Here is an 18,057-nt window from a genome sequence, read left to right on the forward strand (position 1 = left end):
TTTTTAACATTACTTCTGCCATAATTTTATGGCTCCGACATTTGAACAATGCTCAGGTCATAAAAACAAGCTTAAAGTCTTCTAAATGCATTGTTTATGATAAATCATGGCAGTTTCTTTCAACCTTCGAAATGAGACCATAACACTACCCTCCAATGAAGGAGGAAATACAGCAACAAAAGTTTAGATGTTTCAGACACATTGGCCAGCCAACAACCATTCAGATCATCTCTGGAGCCCTACACAAGTTTCAAGTGAATAATGTTTATAGAGACATTTTGCCTGGAATCCAGTAGCACCCACAGTACCATTTTGGCTCTCGAGTCACTTTTAGACCTCAGCTAACTAACAATAAATGAAAAGATACTGGTCTAAAATGTTGGATATCAAATCAGATTTGAGGTTTGCAAAACCACTCATGGATTGTTTATTGTGGAATCATGGTATCTTGAGAGACATTGAACATTCATCTACATGTTGGTTGGTGGTCAGGTTGGTCAAAAAAGCCTTGTGGTTTCTGGCTCAATTATTGTAATTATATCATTATTAGAACAATACAGGGTAGGTAAATTTATGTACTAAAATTTCAAACGTAGATTCGACCACAGATAACTGTGACATTCCAAGCTAAATTCATTGTGATACAGTATGTACAATGGTAGTGCAATAAAATGGGTCTGTGTTTTGGTGAATGGCAATAACAGTGTAAATTATTTCTTGGAATAATGGGTCACAGTGCTTTGCTTTGATAGAGGATGAAGGCAACTTTAAGGAACGGTTAGTCTGAGTGTACAGTTTCATCACCTGGTTCCACAAATTAGCCTTATGAGGCCAAGGCCTAAGCTAATTACCTAAATTAAGACCTGTGAAGACAAATTTTTTGGCATGCTTATTTTTCAAGCACTTAAGAGGAATTTTCCTGCTGATTTACCACGTGGTGAAGACAATGGATGCACCACTAGCCCAGCAGTGCCTCATTGGTGCAGGACCGCATTATCAAAACTTCATGTTTACCACATGTTTAGCACCAGGCACCTCACAGAGTATACAAGAAGAAGCATATTGGTGTTTCAGAGCAAAGCTTAAACAAGTGGGCCAATGGGGTTTTGCTTTTTTTCCGGTCACACGTATAGCTGCCACTTATCCAGATCGAATGCAGAGCCTCCACTGGCCAGACTCAATGATCAAAAAAAAAACTTGACCAAAAAAACTCAGACTTACAAGGGAAGATTTATGAATAGCTTTCAAATTACAGGGAGACTGACAAAACTCTGGTTAGTTTCAGTGCACTGGTCATTACAGTCTTTCAGTACTTAATAGCTACAGGTGGGAGCTGTTAAAGAACAAGTTCTGTAGAGATTAACCCTTACTATCACTGCACATCACTGGCAAAGCATTAGCCTTTATTTTAACTACTTACTGTATTTCCAGCTTCTGTTAATTTAACTAGTTGACACAACAGTGAAAAATTTCTTTACATGATGTCAGACCATCAAGCACAATGTGTGTGTGTGTGTGTGTGTGTGTGTGTGTGTGTGTGTGTGTGTGTGTGTGTGTGTGTGTGTGTGTGTGTGTGTGTGTGTGTGTGTGTGTGCGTGCTATTCAAAAGTTTAAAGCAGGTATGAAAAGATATTTTAAAAATAATTGTTAATAGATTATTTTTATCAATTAACAAAATGTAAATGAACAAAAGAGAAATCCAAAGTTTGTTGTGACCACCCTTTGCCTGCAAAACAGCATCAATTTTTGCACACTGTTTTCGAGGGAACTCTGCAGGTAGGTTATTTCAATCATCTTGAAAAACTAACCACAGACCACAGGATGTAGGCTGCATCAAATCCTTTTGTCTCCTTATATAATCCTAGACAGATTTAATAATGTTGATATCAGGGCTTTGTGGTGGCCAAACCATCACTTTTTCCTCTACGCTGAAGATTATTCTGTTTAAAATTACTGTATGTTTGGGGTTGTTGCCTGCTGCAAAATAAATTTGTGGCTAATCAGACACCTCCCTTATGGTATTGCATGATGGTATAAATATTTGTCTGTATTTCTTAGCATTGAGGGCACAATTAATCCTGACCAAATCTCCAACTCAATTTGGAAAAATGCAGCCCCAGCCATGCAAGAAATCTCCACCATGTTTCACTGTTGTCTGCATACATCAATTATTGCACCGCTCTCAAGCCCAAACAAACTACATCCTGCTACAGCCAAATACTTACAATTTTGACTCATCAATCCAGAGCAACTTATGCCATTTTTTTTGCATCCCAGTTTCTATTTTTTATTCATAGTTAAGTTTCTTAGCCTTGTTTCCAAATCGAAGGTATGTTTTTTTGGCTGCAATTCTTTAATAAAGACCACTTCTGGACAGACCTCCCCAGACAAAATATGGGTGTACCTGAGTCCCACTGGTTGCCAATTATTTGCTGATGCCACTATTAAACATCTACCAATGTTGAAGGGAAGTAAGTGTGTCTTTTTCTTCCGCTACATTACATTTCCTTTGGCGGACTAAGGTCCTCAGTGTTTAGTTTATTGGTGCTCCTTCCAAATAGTTTAAACAGCACATCTTGAAACCCCAGTATTGTCACACTTTGATCAAAAGTCGGAAACCAGAATACGAATAGGACGTTTATTAGCCTTGGGAAACAAACAGAAGCTAGAAAGCAGCATGAAAACGGGTATGTTCCGTAGATTGGACGGTGAGCCTTATAAAGGGAGGGTGTAGATTGGAGACAGGTGAAGGTGATTAGTATGAAGGCAAGGCGCTCCAAGTGTGCTGAGTGCTGAGGGGGGGCATGGCCGGTGGTTCCCTGACAAGTATACATTGAAATCTTTGCCTGTGAGAGAACTTGCTGATACAGTGTAACTACTATACCTTGTGTCCTGTTGCTGTGCTCAGTCCTGCCATGTTGTATGACCTATAAAATTAAACTGTCCTCCACCATCTTACCTTAGCAAATCAAAGTTTCCCTTCAGGAACTCGAGCTGCATCAACAATGCTTTGGGAATGCTTTGACATGTCCATGCTCTGAATCACGGGGGCAGCCGCAGCCCAGCACAAGTGGGTGTCGTGAAAGCCAGAGACAGAGCATCACCACTAACACTCTCCTTGCCAGGGAACCTGGGTGGCACTCTAAGCACCCTAGAGACCCTGACGGTTCAGGGAACTCCACTGGGGGTGCGTCCTCTTCAGTACATGGTGCCCATCCTTCCTCGGTGCCTCCAGGATGGCGGCTTATTAACCCTGCCACATATGGCGTTTCAGGGCACAGCGATCTCCAGCTTTTGAGCAGTCGCTGGGCAAGGACCCATTAGTGACACGATTTCTCAACGGTACCTGGAGGCTGAGGCCTCGAGTGTGATCTAGAACGCCTGTGTTCTGGAGGCCCTTTCTCTACTCCTCCTCCTCCAGTGCAAACACGGGACACATACGTCCACAGAACGAAGCTGTGGGAACGTCGGAGCAGCTATTCGTCTGCTATAGTCCCTATAAAAAGGGACTCCCTGGGAACAAGCAGATCCTCAGCAGGTGGATTATGGATGCTATATCATCCTCTTACGAGTCCTCTGGTCTCCCCTACCTTTCGGTGTCAGAGCTCACTCTACTCGGACTGTGGCGGTCCTCTAGAGCATCTCTCCAAGACATCTGCAACGCTTCTGGCTGGTCTACCCCACTGACCTTTGTCAGGTTATACAGCCTTGACCTTAGGGCCACTCCTAGGCAGTGACTGGTCAGTCTGGTGTTATTGGACTCTCGTGTCCTGAAGTGGAACGTCTCTAGGTTACATATCTAACCCTGGTTCCCCGAGAGAACGAGACACTGCGTCTCACTGCGTCTGCATCTGAACTCTATAATGACTTGATAGAATATCAGATGTTTCCTCTGTCCTATTAAATGCACACGCTTTCCTTTAAATCTTTTCTTTCTATATTCTTATATCTGAAATGTTTTTGTGATTGCTATAAAGAATATCTATCATTTATCTAAAAATATTGTTGTTCAAACTAGCAAAAACCAAACACAGCATATCAGCACAAACATCTTACAGTATACCAACTGTCAAGCACAGTGGTGGAGGGGTGATGGTTTGGACACTGTAAAGACTTTAAGTAGCCTATTAACTCCTCTGCATACCACAGTATTCTAGAGTCAAATGTGAGGTCCGAAAGCTAAAGCCTGGCTGAAATTGTGTCATGCAACATGACAATGATCCCAAGCACATCAGCAAAGAGTCAAGGTGTTGCAATGACCAAGTAAAAGTCTAGAGCTCAACCAGCCCTAAATACTGAGAGAGAGCTGTGCACAAACAAATGCCCACAAACCTCAATTAACTGAAACAACATTATAAAAAAGAGTGAGTTAAAATGCCTCCATAATAATGTGATAGACTGATCTTCATTCATAACACAATTTCTTCAAGTTTTAGCTGCTAAAGGTGGTTCTACAGGCTATTAAATCATATGGTATACTTAGTTTTCCACACAGGTCTTCTCCATTTTTGCTTCATAAAAATAAATGTTTGTAAAAATAAAATATGACATGGTGTAGTCATGTGTTGTTCATTTCAGGATGTACATCTTGTAAGAACCAAATGACTTTTTTTATTATGACCTGATACATAAATCCTTAGAATTCAAAGATGGTGTACTTTCATTTTCAAATGACTGTATATTCATAGTCAACTTATAGTATAGAAAAATAAAAAATAAAACAAAATAGGAGTCCTTGAGTTTCTTTCATTTCACGTACTGATGTAAGGAGGCCCGTCAGCATTTCAATTCATTCCAAAGGTGTTCAGCAGGTACGAATTCAAAGCTCTGTACCAGGACACTCTAGACATTCTACTTCAGAAGATATAAAGCATATCTTCATGGAGCTCACTTTGTGCACAGGGGCATTGTCATGCTGTAACAGATTTAAATCCACTAGTTCAAGTGAAGGGAAAATGTAATGCTACTGGTTTCAGTGTAATCCTGCACATTTGTGTGCCTCGAATTTTGTTTTAGTTTTGTTTCAAAAGAAACAGTTTGAAAAGTCATGTGTCTCAATATTTTTGTCCATATAGTACACATCAGTGTTTTAACACTATTATGTTTCTACTAACTATGAGTTCTGTATGTAACTGTTTTGCACTTGTAAAATATTGCTATATTTTTGCAAATCACAGAATTACAAACAGATGTTGCATTGACTTTTAGTTGTTTAGTAGTTTAGTGATTAGGTATAGTAATTACATTTAGAATTTGATTTATAGTAATTGTAGCACATGCATTTAAATGAAAGGGCTTTTCAATAACACTAATATTGTGGTACACATAGCTGAAGTCTACCATGTGTGCCTATGACTATAAGTGAGACAGATTTCCCTAAAATTAGAGGGTCTTAATCTAACTCTACTAATTCTACCGGATCCCACTGTGTACATTTTGTCTGGATGTAACAAACAAATTCTGCTTGCAAATAGTTTACATGACAAATCAACAGGAAGAGGAAGTATCAAGGATTGCTGTAACCAGAGCATAATGTGTATGTGAAGATTTCCTTAAAATAGACGGTATTAAGGAACATCCGTGCAGCCACTTCCAGATGTGTTGCATAAAGCTGGAGTATCACACAACTGCCCTATAATTGCCCTCTGAACTTTTTATTAAAGTAAAGCTTTTTTTCATTTATAAAATTTGTTGATGAAATATTGTTGAAATTCATTCACATAGTACTAAATGGAAATGTTTCTAAGAAACACTCAAGAACATGTTTTTATGCCAGGATTACCTAGGATGATCAGGCTGCTAAAAGACACTCCCTACTTCCGCGAACTTACCCTCAATCTTCCATTTAGGCTAATTAGGGGAAAGTCAGTTTTTTCTTTCAAATAAAGGGATCTGATTCTCAAATGCTTATGTCAGTTTAAATAACCAGAGTGATTGCTCATTTAATGAGAGACAAATGAAAGCAGCTTAACTGGGGTATAGTGCTGTTTAAAACTGATAATGTAAACCCTTGAATTACATATTTACTTGAACACTTAGAGCTTTTATGTGTTTTGGCAGGGCAACTTTTAACACAACACAGAACAGATTGTCTAATGTCCATAAAACTGTCCGTTATTTTTGGCGTAGTGCTAATATAAAATGAAGTGTTTATTGCTGTGACTTTATTAAAACCACATTTTACTCCACTTTACATATCAATGTGTACCAATTCTCCCACATTATTCCTGAGCATAAGCACAAAACATGCCTGCGCACTGAGATGCTGCTTTTTGACATAAAAAGCATTTCTTTTGTTGAAAATAACAATGGCAAATCTAATTTTATTTTCTATCTATGAATTTTCTATCTGATCTAATATCCATTTTATTCTCGTTTTTTTCTAAATCCTGAGTTGTAGCGCAGCCTTAAATATCTTTTTCAGCCAAGTACTGATTCTGTTATACAAATGTTGGTTGTGATATCCCGCACAGTGAAACACAGATATATTCATAGATTTCTTTTGTAAAAAAATAAAAATAAAAGTAATTTCCACTCTGTAGATTTTACTCATGTTGAATGATGCAATGTTTTTAATTATAAATATAGAACACACTTGTCTTCCTATTTAAGCATATTCTACACTTCAAATTTCTAATCATATCCTCATTTCCTTGCTGTGTGTATTTTTCTATGTTTAACCTTTAATTACCAAACTAAAACAAGAATCAATCGTTAACGAGTCTTTTAATTGTTAAATAGTTTTTAACCACTGAAATTATTTTTAGAATCCAAAACCTGTTTTTTAGAATGCGATAAAATTTGACCACATTTGCAAGTGCTTAAGTGAATAAACTACATGCTAGAATTTTTTTTTTATCCGTTTGAAATACTACAGTTTTTAATATATTGCTATATTAATGCAAATGTCCTTGTTTTTTTAGTCTTTAAATTTATCAGGCATTAAGTTTTAGACCCATCTAAAGGGGGCGTTTATTTTTCATGATGATTGTTCATTGTTGGTTGATGAATTTTAATTCATTTGTGTTTGTCACAATGTTTGATGACAATCAAATCATGGGGAGTTGTGCAGTTTATAATTCTAAGAACTTTAGTGCCATCAAATGTTGGCTGATCATGGCACAATAGCATGTGAGCAACAGAAGCCTACATTGTTGAGGTGGTTCCCCTACAACACAACAGCTACCAGCCAGGGAGGTTGTAAGCTGTCATGTGCTTCCTCTGAGATGCTGCATATTTTCAAGCTGCTACGATTGCCACATCATTAGGCAGCTGAACACACTCTGAGAAACTGCTCCCTTCAACATACAGTACATAAGCTCACAACTTCCAACCCACAATGTCACTGTGACTGACAGGGGAAAGAGTAATGCCGGAGAGCAGGGCTAGTTGTGTTTTCTTGACTCACCCAAAATGGATGGGTGTGGTTTCTTTGGGATTTGAACTTGCAATCTCCTGATGATACTTAAAATACCTTTCTGTCTAATTAGTTGTAGTAATGTACTTTTTGCCTGCACCTGTTTAAAAAGATACTGCTAAATCTAACTAAGTCGGGTCTGAGATTGATGATTCTTGAAGCTTTTCGTTTGGCTGAGACCAAAGAATCTGTGTGGGGGGAAACGTTTAATGTTGTATGCACAGTTCAGTAAGCACAGAATCTTTGATCCACCGATATAGCAATAACACCAGGCCAATAGGGGAACTGGGGTGCAGGTGTGCACCTTCTTGCCAATTTTCTTTTCTTTTCTTTTTTTTTTTTTTCTCTGTTGTTTGTTTGTTTTGTTTGTTTCTACACATAATGTCTTCTCTTTGAACAGGAAAAGAAGGAAGAATTTATAGCAAGATCATTATCTATTTAGTTTTTGTTGTACATAAGAAATCTCTTTTTGTGTAGCTGCAAGCCGGCTGCAAATATTGACCCTCAATTATGTTGTGCATACTTCATAATATGGAAGGTTAGCTAGTATAAACATTCATTACAACATATTTATAATCTGGATGGTTTGGGGTGTGGTAGTATTAGTGCATAAAGATGTTTGGCATTTATCCATAAAGTGTGTGTGTGTGTGTGTGTGTGTGTGTGTGTGTGTGTGTGTGTGTGTGTGTGTTCGTTCGTTCGTGTGTTTGCACAATTTACTGCAGTCAATCATGTTTTGTATCAGCACAGTAGGAAAGGAGAAAGTTTTCATTTTTTTGTTATGAGCATTACCCTCGTTGTTCAACCCTTTAACAGCCACCGTATTATTTAATTATCCATCATGGTTTTATTCAGTAACTGTTATGGTTTTCTATGTAAGGATAAGTATAACCTAATAGAAAAGAAATTTCGTTATGAAACTGAGGAAGTTAGACCTGGACCAGCCAACAGGTCCTGAGAGTTTAAGTTATCTTATTTAAACACTATTGTTCAATACACAGTGAAATATCAGGAACTGGGCTGTACGTATGTACATATCTACACAATATGTACATTGTGTGACTAAAAGAGTAGATAGCAGATTAGTCACTGGGCGCTGCTCTGCAAACCTACAATCTGCTTTGCAACATGCCATGTAACCCAGAGTGTAAATGTTAATAGTATTTCTAAAATCTAACAACCACACTGTAAGCTGTTTACACATACAGACTAATGTAATTATATTTTTAAATGTGTTGGTGCAATAATTGAAAATTTGTAACATTAGAGTGAGGTCAAAACTTTGGGACATATCGTGTACTGATTCTTAACATGAAAGTGTAAAACGTATGTTTTGTTTTAGGTCCCACAGTAGCTTTTGGGCCAACTTGTTAAGATCACAATAATGTAAACATCCAAGGGTGGAAATTACTCTCCACCCAGTGCTTTGAAGACATGCATCCTCCCCTTTTTCCTGTTTTTTTTTTTCTTTTTTCTTTTTACTTTTACCAATGATTAGAGTAGGAGCCCTGCATATTTAAAAGATAAGTTAAAGATTCATGTTTTTTCATATTCATTAAAGAATCATTATCTGAATAGTGGGATGCCTTCTATCTGTTATAGATTATGAAATAATATTGACCATTTGTGCTTGGTTTCCTACAATCTAAAAGTATTTCCAGTGTAAGGCTGTAAAAGTGATTGCATTTAAATAATGCCTGTACATTAGTCTGTAATTACTATAATTATATATGACTAAAACTGTGCCATAGCTTGTAATAATCTTGGCTCTTTGGCAAATTTACATTACTTGACCACTTATGGTTACAAGATGGGCATTCCCTAAAATGAATGTTTGTGGGCAGATAAAAAGCATTCTTTGGCTACAGTAAATAACACCATTTTGAAGTCTATGCCAGAGTTGTGTAATTAACAAAAGAGAACATCAATAGCTTGACCTGGCATTGTTATTGTTTGATTTTTGTTTGTCTTTGTTTTTTAATTGGAACTGTAGGGTATTTTATGTCAGTAATAAAGATGGTAATGAAGATGGTTAAGCAGCCAGAGGACATAGGAGGAACTTTTAAGATCTCTTTTGTGGGAAGGAAAGATTTTCTTTCACACTCTGGTGATTTCTGATTAGCCGTGTATTCAGAGATTTTAGACTGATGGCATTCTTTATCTGTGTCGTAATGAACTTGTATCAGGATGTATTTATTGATAGAGACTTCAAAGCATGTCTGTAAGTTAATCTGAATAAGGGCTTCTACCAAATGCCATAAATTTATATGTACGTAAATTATCAATTGTGGGGACATTTTGGAATTAGATCTATCTAGGGTAACAGAAGCAAATGCTGCCCAGCCTCATACCAAAAGGTAGAGATAATAATTGCTTCTCAAGGGTGTTTAGTTTTTGAAAGGTGTTCTCACAGAAACACAACACCCTCCACCACCACATCCACCACCTAACCCCCTATTGTGAATGCAGCATGCACCTGTGCAGCCTTCTTTTGACATCTCTTGTGACATTTCGCAATCACACTCCTTTTGATCAAAGTGGCCACGAATCGTCTCTCACAGAGATATTAGATCTCACGAGATAGACGTTGGTGTTTTTTTCTGCACCTTGTCAGCATCGCTGAGAACAATGAGCCGACCACTGTAACGCAAGATGGATGAAGTTGCCACGGAATCCATGCTGTGTAAACAGACAAGGGTGCTCACTTTCTTTCTCTTTTCCCCCCTGTTTTCTCTCTCTCTCTCTCTCTCTCTCTCTCTCTCTCTCTCTCTCTCTCTCTCTCTCTCTCTCTCTCTATCTATCTCTCTCTCGCTCTCTATCTATCTTTTTCTCTGATGTGCTGGACCACCTGGCAGTGCTGGCTCTCAATGAAAAACCAATGAGCAAGTACAAACTCAGCTCAACTCCAGATAAAATGCAGGGCTAATTTTGTAGCAGCCTGAGTAGCCCAGGCTAATTCCACTGGTAGCTGAGCCAAAGCCTTTAGCACCATTCCAAGCAAATGGAAGAAGAATAGATCTTAAAGCCAGAGAGTCAGTAGGGCAGAAGAAAAGAGAAGACTGTCCCAAAATTCCACTGTTCACAAGGGCAGGAATGTTATCACAGCACATTTGGGACTGTCCCTCCTAATTAGAGCAGGCTTGGTCTGTTCAGGCCAGAGGCTCTGTGTAATTATCTTGATTGCAATGCATTAGGATATTATTAGACTGCTTTTTTATCAGGATGTAGGCTTACAAAGTATATATCCACGCCATTCTAATGACCTTGAGACATTAGCCATAATAATTCGGTATTATAGTAATTATACATATCAGGTTTTATTTTGAATTAATAAAATCATGTTTTGTTAGAGGTTTGGTTAAGATAATCATTTCACCGCTTTCACAGTTTACATATAAGTTCTGACAGCTTAAGCGTAACAAGAAAACGTCAACGCAATGAGAAATGGCACAGACTATGCAGAAATTTATACCATATCTCTTTGGTCTGGCTAAAATAAATCAAACTGCCTCTGTTTATTGCCACTGGTAGAAAAACTGTTCTTAGTTGCACAGCTCCTTCTTTTTCTCACTCTCTATCTCTCTCTCATTCTGTCTGTGGTTGAGAATAATGAAAGGAATGTCAAAGGGAGTCACCCTATGTGCCGTCCAGCTGCAGAAAACCCCATGCTGCACTTTTCAAGTTAGCGAGGCACCCATTCTTTGAGACTTTTTTATTACTCCCAATGAATACCTATGTGCCACATTTATTTGCCCCTTACTCACTTTAAAACATCCCTCTTAAATAACAGGAAGGGAGTACACTGCAAAATAAAGTTGGATGTGGCAGAACTTTTATGTCTGACCAAGGAATTTGAGAAGGTTGATTTTCACATAAACCTTCCTCATTCATTCAGGCTGGTTGTTGTGGGTGGTTGTAACTATAGGATGTTATGTTTTAGTAGCAAGTGATTCACTTGTCGCCGGATATCGGTAATGCTGGATTTAAACGTGGTAAGAACTTTATTTTAAAATTTTAATTACAAAAGAAATTGCAATCAATGTTTCAGTCTAAAAACAAAAATGAAACCCTGAAGCATCATTCTTAATTAAAGAATATAAAGTTTTAGTTTACTCTAAATCAGGTTGAATGTCTTGGCTTTAAATCAATGAGAGTACTCAATGGTCCGAATCATCCTCCGCAAAACCAAGGCAGGCAATAATGAATAAAAGTAATGTGTAAGACACATAATCGCTTTCACAAGCCTTCTCATCTTGATAAAATGCCCCTGACAAATCCCAGTACTCAGGTGCCATTGAAGTGAACCTGCAGGAGCAAGGATGCAGTGCGTGTAAGCTTTCAGCCTTCTGTTAATCTCCTAGATGGAAAATGAAGACTTTGCCCCATGCATCTGATAAATCTGCTTGAAATAAATTGTAAGCACCTGCAACAACAAAGAGAACATTCTTTAAATTCATATTTGCGTGCCAAGGTATGTTGGATACGATAAATAAAGTACTTATGCCTCAGGTTTACGTTAATGATTAGTAATTCTACTATTTTTAATGGTTGATCATTCATACACTCAGGGGAATATCTGGTTTAAATTACTGATTTAAAGTACCGAAGATTCCCGGTGGCCTTCACCTTTACACACTCAGGTAGATGAGGATTTTTTTTAGGCTATGACATGGAGCAGTTTTGCAGGTTTTATTCAGGCCTGGTTAACCTCAGCTTTGCTTTGCTTTGCTTTGCTTTGCTTTGCTTTGCATCACTCTCCTGTGTAGACAGTGAACACTTATAATGACAATGTCATTTCCTTCTCAAACCCAGAATCCGTCATTAGTTTGTACAAAACTCTAGGAAACCCAATTCAATTCCGGAAACTTGTTATGCCTCATCATAGCAGGGTGTGTAAAGTTAAACACTGTGGCCAGAAGAGCATTTGGAGATTTTGTGAACTGAAACAATAGAGGCTGACTTAAAACACAGCTCTTCACTTCTGTACTGTATGTGCAATAAAAAGCAAACCCATCTTTCTTAATTACTGCTTGATTTGTCTTCCTAGTGAAGTATAGAATTCTACAGTGTCTACATGAGCATTAAAAGTTATGACATGGAAAAGGATAAAATGGTTGAGCCTCTAATCCATGTATGTCATTAGTTGGAAAAAGCTCTAGCAGATTCACAAATATCGAGGTCTCTTTGTGCTGAGGTACTCTGCACATGTCTGAGCTAAACTTAAAATTTTCTTTCCCATAAGTAATTTGCAAGCCAAAAGTATGTGGGAAAAGGAAAGCCATGTCTATGTTTGGTCGAATCAGTGTAGGAAATCTAGGCTTGACTGATCTGTGTTTTTGTCATTGTAGCCAAAGGTTTTGAGCCTATAATTCTTGATATAATTCAGTAATTTATGTTTTTCAAGAATTTGGTATGTGTATTTCAAGACACTTATTTTTCCTCAGAAGCTTTTTTGTTTTTCTACAGAGAAAAATATTTTGCTTTTCACACCTGACACAGTGACAACCTGGTCAAAAAGGGACAAGTCTAATCTTTAATTCAGCATGCTTTTAGTTACTGTTTCATTAGACACTTTAAAGGTAGATAATATCAATATGTATAACTAAAATTTAATGCACGGCTGTATATTAATTTGAATATTTTGAAACATTGTTTTAACCCCATTTTGCTGGTAAGCTGGTGTTTCTTGGCTTGTAATAGCACACTGGAACATGATAGGCTTGTATAATTTATAATGCTCAACAATAACTCACATTTGCCAACATGTTTTTCACTTCCTTCGTGTTTATTTAAAAAAATGTGTCAAAAGTATTCCAGTGATCATGTTTACACTTTGACCAGTCTGCACATAATATTTGGACATTGTCATAAATTTAAATATTAGTTTAATATGACGTTATGGTAAATAGATATTAATAGTAATGTTAAAAAAGTAAAAAAAAAAAAAAAAAAGATTTCTTACAAAAAAATATTTTTTTTTTTAAATGGCTTGTTTGTTTACTTTTGCCGATCACCCAAGGTTGTTAAAATAAAAGGGTCTTAAGTGTAATTTGATAGTTTTAGTCATCAGGTATATGCAAAAGTATTTGCCAATAAATTCTCATCCTCCTCTTCTTCTTCCTCCTTCTTAGAGGCTGAGAAAGCAGCAGATGGCTTATTAGTTTGTCCATCCTACAGGACACCCACCTCACAAAACACACGGCTTCTTGCTTAAGGATAGTGATCAAATGGATGAGTAGCTATTGCCGTTTGTAGTCAGTAATCACAAGCATGCATTTAAGCTAGTTTTATTTACAGAGAACCCAGCATAGAGTGCACTTAGCATGGAATACGATGTAGCAGATTTGAAGTGACTTCATTTCTTTCCATTATTTCCATATGGCTGAATGTGGAGCTGCTCTTTCCTTTACTCCCAATGCGCTGTGGTTTTAAGATCTGTTAGCCACATACAGGTTTTTTACAGGGCAGTCCTTATGCTTTCCTGATTGAGCTGGAAGGAAGAGACATTACCCAGAGCTGTCATGGAAGCAATCTAGGGAGAAATGAAGGTATGAAGAGGTTTGTGAAGGTTTCAGGTCTAAACTTTAAACCTGGAAAAATTAAACAAAAAAACTGGAGAGCATTTCTGATTTTCAGTGCCTTTTAATTTGTTGTATGTGGGTTCTGAAAACCACTTATTCTGTGGTTTGAGCTCTGCTGGCAACTTGTACAAAAAAAAAAATCAAGGACCAACACAGTATGCTCTGAGCTGTATGCCAGGCCGATTGACCAAAAGTGTCTACAGCTGCAGTTGTTCTGTCACGTCTCATGTTTGGTTATTGGTCATTTGGCATTTGGACAAGGGATAAGAGGACACCTGGCCTTGTTTTGTTTGCTTTCCTGCACAAACACCTAAGCCATGGAGATGCTGAACACATGGGTAAACAAATCCTCTAATCCCCTTTCTCCTCACATTTTTATAAGAAATTTTTTTTGCTCTTCTCTTTTTTTGAACACATTCTGGGCTACTGGTGACCACACAGCACTCCACAACCCTTCAAGATGCATTTCCCCAAAAAATCCAACCATTGTTCTACCACCTGTTTCAAATTTTATTTCCAAAGATAGCAGGTCTTGTTTTGTTTACTTTCTATGCATTTTCTTTCTTTCATTGTTTCTTAAGTAGTGTTTGATCACACATTGCTAAGAAGTACCTAAAGTTAAGTAAATACAGATTGAAACTGCTAACCACACAGCCGTGCAAGCATCCTCTTGGTACAGCTAAATTCATACTTTTTTCCCTCATTTTTTTACCTTGTGCCAAGACATCTGTCTTTGGACACACCCTATGATTGTAAGTGCAAGGAAGCAGCATCTTTTGATTATTTTCCTCCATACTGCACATACATGCAGAGGTCTGTCAAAGCCATTCTAAAAAAGATATACAACATATGCCATATTTGATTAATTTAAAATAGATTTAGCAGACACTGGTAAAAATTTACTGACAGATTGAAGAGTTAAAGCTAAAAGTTTAAAATGCAGACACCTGCTAAACTAAGCATGGCTTTTAACTAATTATCACATTTTTTTTTACAGTTTTTACAGGCCTGCAAAAGTGTTAAAATGCATACGGAAGAAATTAACTGCACAAAAGGTACTTCATCATGTTATTGCAACACTCCCATGAGCTGCATAAAACACAGAGAAACTATTCTGTAAGCAGAATAAAAATGATATAGATCTCACTGTGAGCTAGCAATATATTTAATAGAATGTCTTCAGTATTATGTTCTGCATGTGAGTATATTTCTATTCCTGCATTAGTTGTCATCACTGTCAGCTTTAATTTATTTGCTTTAGAGTGCTTTGTTTTGCAGTCTTTTAACAAGAAAAAGGTGGTAATTTACTCAGGCTTTAGTGTTTATGGTGTTTTTGACCAATCATTTGGCAAATATTCATGAAAGTATGGACATCTTAAGATTTTTAAATTCAGGGAGCTGCGATAGTGAGTAGACTGTAAAATATAAAGGCAAAGACAAAGAGTTTTAGGAGAATTAATAGTGATTTAGAGAAACATAGACCTCAATAGATTACTATAGAACTCTATAGAGCTTTTTTCCAATTTTGTATTTTTTATTTCTCTGATCGGGTACCTGTCTGAACATGCTGTCATTTGGCAAGATTCATATTTTTAATAGTGAACAACTGTTAACTTTGTACAATGCAGCCATAGAACCAAAAAGTGCCGTAAGGTGTTCTCAAATGTTCATGCCAACTGTAATTGAAATTCCACAATGAAGTTGGGTATCAGTTTTTGGTGCATCCCAAGAGAGTGGAATTGGATGTTGAATCACTGCAGAAGCAGCGTACCTCAGCACATCTGGTTTCCACTGCTGCATCTATTACACAAGTCCTTCTGTGTGAAGTCACTTCCAAGTCAAACAAGCCACCCCCACCCCCTTTTCCAAAAGGAACACCTAAAGAGGGACAAGGAGTAAGCCTGCCAAAAAAGGACTAGGACCTCAAACATTCCTGTCATCCAGGCCATGTTTTCATTGCCCCAACAAATTTACACAGTTGTTAGTGATGGCCTGGGATTCCTCCTAAAGCACAGCCCACCAATAATAAACAGAGAGCAGCTGACACCCTCTTAGACACCTGCACAAGCCTTCCTGACACTGCATGATTGTTCTTGTTGTGAGGTGGAAGGATAGAAGGGGATATACCAGGAAAGCTGAAAGAACACTACTGCACTGCTGACTTGTACCACCCTGATGCTCACCTCTGAGATAAAATGAGTCTGTGGAAATTCCCTCTACAAAAAAACAGCGCTTGTGCAACCCTGCGATAAAAGCTATACTGTCATTTTCCATTTCTCTGCTCAGAGTATCTGAGGGGTGGGTATTTGAGGGTTTTCAATGCTTTGCAGGAAACAAAGGCTGTTAGAGTATGTTCAAAGCCTTTGGATATAGTTAAATAGAGTGGTCCAAATATTTGATAATGATACTAACTCTACCACAAAATAATGAATGCAGTTATACTAATTGTGTCTTCTTGGTACAAGTCACATAGAATTTGTCAATAAGATATATAAAAGTTTTTAAAGGAGGATGGTTTCTAGGATTCATTTAATTAGACAAAAAACATAGTAGGGAAAACTTCGACTGAGTGTAGACTGAGCTTCATTTGGTCTTGTATGAATGTTGTCTTTAAACCTGGGTGTGGTCTTCAGAACTTCCTGTCTCACAGACCACTGCCAGGACTTGACAACAAGTAATTGTAATGTAAACTTATCATGATACATATTATTTCTAGCATTATGACTACAATGAAAGGCATGTGGTCATCTGTGGGTAAAACTAAGAGCCCTCTACATAAGTGTTCTAGGCAGGGCATTAAAAATCTATATATATTATATACAAAATATAATAAACTAATTATTTCTATAAAGGCTTCAGTCGAAGATTCAGTTTATCCAATCCAAGATTAGAGGTTAAGTAGGAAAGAATACATATATTAAGTAAAACGTATATTAGTTTAAAAGTATTGATAAGAATACACACAGGTGTTGTTATTTCAAATTTTGCATAGATTAGAATTGCTATATATCTAATCTAATAAGTGGTATATCTAATTACTTTGTTATTCTGAAAGTGGAAACTAACATTTGATGATAACTCATTTTATCCAAACAAGACCAGAACTGAAGTATTCTAAGCCAAAACACGTAAACAGCCTTAGAGGTATTTGGTTTTAATGGAATGCCTTGGTTTTACTTCAGATATCACTAGTATAAAAATCTCAAGTCCTTCTGAAGGGGGAACACCTGTTCTCCGAAACTACATGATGGAACCTGGCAGTTCCTTTGAGCCATGCTTTTGTTTTATTACTTTGCCTCATGAGTTATGAGGGTGAAGGTAGCTGTGGGCCGAAGGGTTTTGATTCCCTTTTCTGAAATTCGAAAGACGATCCACTTGCCTTGTTCTTCCCACTGTATTTCTTATCCCTCGTCTGATGATTTCTTTTCAGGGGAGTGCAGAAGCCACAGATAAGGTAGATCGCCCGGCCTCTGGGCAGCTGTGAACCTGATAGCATCTGTTTAAAGTATATAAAGAGAAGCTCATTTCTTTTTTTTACGTCTGCGGTACCAGTTATCTCACTTTTATCCCCACACATGTAAGGGAATCCACAGATGGCCAGAGTTCAGACAGAAATACAAATATGATATCAGTGACTGGAGTGTTGTTCGGTAAAGGGAAGGCTTCACAGTAGAAGTGTCACCCTTTCATACTGAGGTAAACAGACAAGCCAAAACAAAGCTCCTATTTTCAACATATGTTATTGGAAGTCATACTTTCATCATTATCATCTAGACAAAATAACCACTAAATGTTTTTAAACTGTTAAATCCATTTTGTCTCGAAGATGTCCTTTATTTGAAAAGGGTTGTCTTTGATATATGATTTGATCAAAACTTTTTCTGCCTCATCCTTTGTCGTTATCTCAGTCATGATTTTTTGTTCTAGCACTGAACCAAGTCTTGCTTTAATTATTTTTTTTTATATTTTATTCACAATTGATACAAAAGCTATACGAATATTTTTCCTTACATTACACCACCGTTTACATTTATTGTTGTAAGTCTTTTAATCTTCACT

General features: G+C 37.3%; 1 protein-coding gene across 1 annotated transcript in view; it reads left to right on the forward strand.

Annotated features, from left to right (window-relative positions):
• cfap299 (cilia and flagella associated protein 299) overlaps positions 1-18,057 on the forward strand; it is a 63,950-nt gene that overhangs the window by 36,963 nt on the left and 8,930 nt on the right. The gene's annotated exons all lie outside the window — the stretch shown is intronic.

Source organism: Silurus meridionalis, chromosome 27 (genome assembly GCF_014805685.1).
Source record: "Silurus meridionalis isolate SWU-2019-XX chromosome 27, ASM1480568v1, whole genome shotgun sequence".
Classification (NCBI taxonomy): Eukaryota; Metazoa; Chordata; class Actinopteri; order Siluriformes; family Siluridae; genus Silurus; species Silurus meridionalis.